The sequence below is a fragment of the Bidens hawaiensis genome, unplaced genomic scaffold, assembly GCF_021521415.1.
Source record: "Bidens hawaiensis isolate Kalapana, Puna unplaced genomic scaffold, B.hawaiensis_p1.1 tig00000190_1, whole genome shotgun sequence".
Taxonomy (NCBI): domain Eukaryota; kingdom Viridiplantae; phylum Streptophyta; class Magnoliopsida; order Asterales; family Asteraceae; genus Bidens; species Bidens hawaiensis.
Genome location: NW_027491020.1, coordinates 6,781,314 through 6,787,313, shown reverse-complemented (window position 1 = coordinate 6,787,313; position 6,000 = coordinate 6,781,314).

Below are 6,000 nucleotides of genomic sequence, written 5' to 3'. Positions count from 1 at the left end.
TACATCAATGAAAATATGTCGAAGACGTGTTAGCAAAGTTCGAGTTCCAAGATTCTAAGAGTGCGGCAACTCCTATGGAGGAAAGGCATTTTCTTTCATCTGATCCTGAAGGTAACTCTGTAGATCGAACTTAATATAGATCAATGATCGGATCCCTGATGTACCTCACCGCCAGTCGCCCTGACATCAAGTTTGCTGTCTTTCAATGCGCACGCTTCCAGACCAATTCTAAACATTCTCATTTAATTGATAAACGCATTTTTAGATATCTGAAAGGGCAACCAAAGCTAGGTCTTTGGTATACCAAAAACTCAAATTTTGATTTATATGCTTTTGCTGATAGCAATTATGGTGGAGTTGATATTGACAAGAAATATACATCTGTTGGATGTCAATCTTGGGTAATCGACTCATATCATGGCAGTGCAAGAAACAACAAACGGTGTCCACATCCACTGTTGAGGCTGAGTATGTTGTTGCGTATGCCTGCTATTCACAGGTTATCTGGATGCAACATCAATTGCTGGATTACGGTTTGGAATTTCTTGACACTCCAATCTTTTGTGATAATGATGTTCCTATTACTATTGTTAAATATCTTGTTCAGCATTTATAAACCAAGCACATTGGCATCAAAATTCATTTTTTTCGTGACTGTTACGACCGAAATTTAATTCATCTTGAACAAGTTCACACTAATAATAATGTGGCGGACTTATTTACAAAACCGGTCGGAATATCCAGATTTAATGTGCTTGTAGGGTTTCTTAAAATGCTTCGTTTCGACGATTGAGTCTTTTTGAGGTTAAATTTGTGCATTGAATTTTTTTTCTAATAAAATTTTTGCACAAATTTAGGGGGAGAAAATTAAAAAAATACAAAAAGAGTTTGTGTGTGTTCTTAATATATATATATATATATATATATATATATTTGCACTCTTTTGCTTAAAAATATGTCGGTTACTTAAGTTTGAGAGACATATACTTGTATATGTTTGGTCATGTTATCTACGTGTAGACATACAGGATAGCCACTCACCTAAAGACTGAAAGTGACTGGGGCGACTATTGTGTGTTTTGTTTAATTCTTTCGCTTAAAAATATGTTGGTTACATAAGTTCGAGGGACATGTACTTTTATCTGTTTGGTCCCGTCATCTACCTGTAGGCATACTGGATTGCCAATTAACTGAAGACTGAAAGTGACCGGGGCGGTCAGATATAAAAATGCCTTCTAAAACATTTTATGGGATGTGATATGATTATTTAGTTAAAAGCTCTTTAGAAGCTCAAAATAGTTTCAAATGAAAATTGATCCAATCTTTGGAAAATGATAGTAAAATTGTTTATGTGTGTCTAACGTGTGAAGTTACTAGGCTAAAAAGTCTTTTGAACAATCAATGATTTGTATGGTAGCTTTCCATGATGCGTAAAAATTGAAGTGATATAAACTAAATATGTTAAACTTACTGTGGAGAGTCATTTTGAATATGTGTGCATGTCTCTGGATACATCTCTCCGAATGATAGGAAGAAAAGCAATTACCCAAACATGCGCGAGCCTGTTAGTGTATTGATCACCAAAAATATTATGTTTCTAAGTTATATATAAAAAAAATATTATAATATAATATTGTGTTATTAAAATTCGTATTTCAAAAGCTTAAAGGGTCAAACTAGAACTACAAGGTAGGGCATTCAAATAAGTCCTAAACACTATGAATGTAAGGCATGTAAGTCCGGATGGCTTGTAAGTCCAACGTTCAACCTTAAAGCTTAATTTTTTTTGGTTTAAGAGATAAAATATTTTGATCAAGAACTAGGGGGTTGGAGTCAAATTGGGGTGATCTGGGGAAAGCCAAATACGCTTTAAGAAAAGATAGGAGGCATCATAGGTCCATAACTGATGTCCATCTAAGCTTTATGCCCAATTGAACCTATTTCGTATCACTGATGCAACGAAAATTATGCTAAGTATCTTAATACCTGCTATCAAACTGTCTCTCTATGTCATAATACTGCTGAAAATGAATCATTGTGAAAGCATCTTAATCAATATGATTACATGTTCGGATCTTTTCTTAAAAGTTTGCTCGCTTATCGAAACTGAAATTTGATCCCAAAATTTGTTAAAATTACAAAAAGGCCGGGTGGTTAAATTACTTTGTTTTTGTCTTATCTTTGTCATTATTTTATTATTTTGTTTTTTATTATTCGCTTTATTTTGACCTCATGTTTACTCTTGTCGAAACGAATGCTATAAGAGATCGCTTTTTAAACATGGATCAAGCCTATGATTTGAGGTATAGGGTCTGATATTTGCAGGTTGGGTTCTCGGCCCAGTCAGAGTGGCCCATAAAGGGGGTTTGTGATAAGTGTGTTTTTGGCTCTGCTGGTTTGGCCCAAATGTTCTTATTATCTTTGTGTTCTCGACCCATCAGGGTTTTCGGCCCAGGAAATCGATTTTGAAGTTTAAAAGGTATTTTGTGGGTGCATTATTGGTCATCACCCTCAAAACTGATAACAACTTTCTTTCTCCGAATCTTCAATTTGACTGGCTTGTACTGTTTTCATACCTGATCATTTATGGTGTTATCAAATATTAAAGGTATATAATAACTTCTTATAAACGTGTTTTCGGGTCACTGATGACTCATACATGGACTGGATGGGTGTTTGGATTATGTGACTGATTGTACCATGATAATAGATTGTGAATCTTGTGTGTGTTGTGATTGATTATTGTGTGTTTGATCGTGTATGATTTATCGTGAAGTTGCAGGTTTTTCATCAATGGGGGTTATTGGTGTGTTTGGGAAGATGATGATGTTTTCGAGACGAAGTTCAAGGGTTTTTAGACCCAATATCTTCAGAGATCTCGGGATCTAGGGTTCTCGGAGATGTTTGACCGAAAACCCTTGGTCAACCAAAGAACCCCTGAGATCAACAGAGATCTCAAGGGTTCTCGGTCAAACTTTGACCAAGAACCCATTTGGTTAACCGAAAACTCATGTTCTCGGTTGTACACGGTCTCTTATGAACAGTATTGGACAGAACACTCAACACTTGGACCGAAAAATAATTTTATAGACCGAAAACTCATTTACTAGACAGAAAACACAGCTTATGAACTGAAAACGACCTTAATCATATTCTGATAATATAATTGGGACTATGTTATAAATAAGGACTCACATTGTCTATATTTATGCTTCTGGTCCTTGTTATTTGATCAAGATGTTCATTCTGTCAAATATATATATTCCATATAATAAATGATTATCTATTTAAATGTATATATTATTAACTTGACTCGTTTGTTGCAGTCATTGCTGATCAAGCACCTCTGAAATTTGTTAATACTCGTAGCATTGTTGGATGCCTCTTTGATCCTCCTCTAGTCCACAAGAAGTTCAAGACAATGATCGTGGGGGAAAATACATGCAGGATTTCTCACGCCTTACAAGAAACTCTTGTCATTTGTAAGAAGATGGTGACTGATTTTTGGAATCATGCTTCCGTTAATCAGAGAGGTGCTGCGGGAGCTGTGGTGATTGAATCAACGGTCCAAAAGAAGCCTATTATTATTTTCGAGGCTATTATTAATGAGGTATTATTGTTCGGTGACCAACCCGATTATCCTACAGAATATTCTACCGATGATTTTAATAAGATTGCTTTGAGAATGGGATATGAGGGAGCCTATCCTCCATCCATCAAGAAGATATTCCATCCATACTAGAGGTTCTTGATTCACACATTCTTCACGTGTGTCTCAGGACGAAAGGGAGGTTCTGATGAGATAAGCCACATTCAGATGTCGGCTGTGGTTGATTTGAACATGGACTGGAACTACAATTATTCCAAGTTTGTGTTCGATGAAATGATAAGCAACCTCAAGGGAAAGAAGAAGGAAATGTTTTTGATGTACTCGACGTTTCTATTTATGATTTTCGACTCTCATTATCCTGACCTAATCAAATCTGTAGAGATGCTCGATCTGAAGGCCATGGTTCCCAATACGTTGGGTTGATGAAACAATCGAGGAAAGGGGCTAAAGTGGTATATAAAGTAGTTCATCAGCTGGTCAAGTTTGGAAGATTCGTTGAAACAGAGGCTGTAAGTACTGGTCCCAGTGCCTCTATTGCTGATGAACATGTGACTCCTGCTCAGAGGTTCACATCTGCTTATGAGATGATTGCTGAAGATGATGAGCTTCACAGTTCTCCACCACAACACATGGAGACTGAACACCAGGAACAATAATCAGTACCTACTACTGATCAAGTGAAAGATTTTGAGGCGTTTAAAGAAAAGCTCCAATCAACTGCATTGAAGCCTCCTCAATCAGCCACTGCGACACATGATGATGATATTGAAGAAGAACCAGCCACCGATCTCATTCCAAGAAAAGGACGAAAGAAAGATCCGAGACCGGGTGTGCTGGTTACTTGTGCTACCCCAACCAACCAACCTAAATATTCCGAGCCAGTTACAATTGAAGCTAAAGTTGATCAAGGTCCGTCTACTGCTGATCAACAAACTTAAGAACAGATATTTGATGACATCACACACGAGTTCGAGTTTGAAGTGCGCATTCAATCCACCAACAAACCATCGGGATCGTCTGACCCGATTGGACAACAAAGTTCAAGTGCCGCTGACAAGATCGCAGATATTCTGGCTATGCAAGATAGATTCTTACAAGACAAGGGCAAGGGAATTTCTCTTGAGGATGAACCAGTTGATGTACAGTCCTTGCAACGTCGAGTCTTTGAGCTTGAACAAAACTTGGTGGTGAAGGATGTACGGATCCAAGAACTTGAAGCATGTAACACTGAGAAAGATTCAAAGATACAGGAGCGTCAGGCAAACATGGGCGGTCTTACTGCATTATATTTAGACCTCCAACAAAAGCTTATTTAGAAGTTTGGAGATGAATTCAAAAGTGGTAATGATAGTGATGAAAAGACAACTGGTGACAATCAAGGTAGTGGTTCCAGCATGCACACTGTCTCTAATATTGATGCTTCCGAGCCACTGGAATAATGCATTACCGTTCCACCTAAGACAGTTGAACAAGTTGAGAGGATACAGAGAAAGATGCTTATAAGAAAGAACTCCAATCAACATGTTGTATCCTCCGATCATCCTGAGAAGTCCGTTGTTGAACTCAACAAGAGCTTTGCTAACAAATATGGTGATTGTTCATGTTTTGGATAAAAATCGGCTAAGGATAATGTATCCAAATCTGTCAAGTGAGGTATAATGCTAACACGATAATAACGATTCTATAAATGAGATCTTGATGAACACAAGGATTTGATCACGAGGGAAAAAAAACCCTTAATTACGATAATCTTTACTTCAGTCAAAAACTAACAAGGTAATCTTTGGTCGAATTGCTTCGGTCAAGGATTAACAAGGTAATCTTTAGTCGGATGGTACGTGATTATAGTAATCTCCGGCAAAAAAAAACCCCTGGGACGGTGAAAACTATCACCGTCAAGTTTATTAATAGTCAAAGGTGATTACAAGTGTTTTGGAGTTTATGATCGACGTTACAATGCAAGCTAGTGAATAGAGAGAATATTTGGTTCTGCTCTAGTGTGTGTAATAGTACAAGTGTGTTTCTAGTCGTTCATAACTCGATAATATATAAAAAAAATACAAATAACAAGAACTCCTACTAATCCGCAAGTCTTCCACTAGCCACTCCCATGACTTTGACCACGTGCCACAGAAGTCCAGTAGCGAGATAAGCGGAAGAATAAGTCTAAGAGCCGTTGTTGGTATTTATACATAAATCTTCACACGAGATCATCCATTACTAGCTACGTTTAATAAGGATCCTGGATCCATATTCCAGCTAGAGAATACTCCATGAGGATAATTGATACCTGCACGTCTTAAAGTCGTCATACATGTCTAACACATCACCATACTAAACGCAATCATTAGTAAACAAATAATACCGAGGATCGTCGATCCTTTATATCC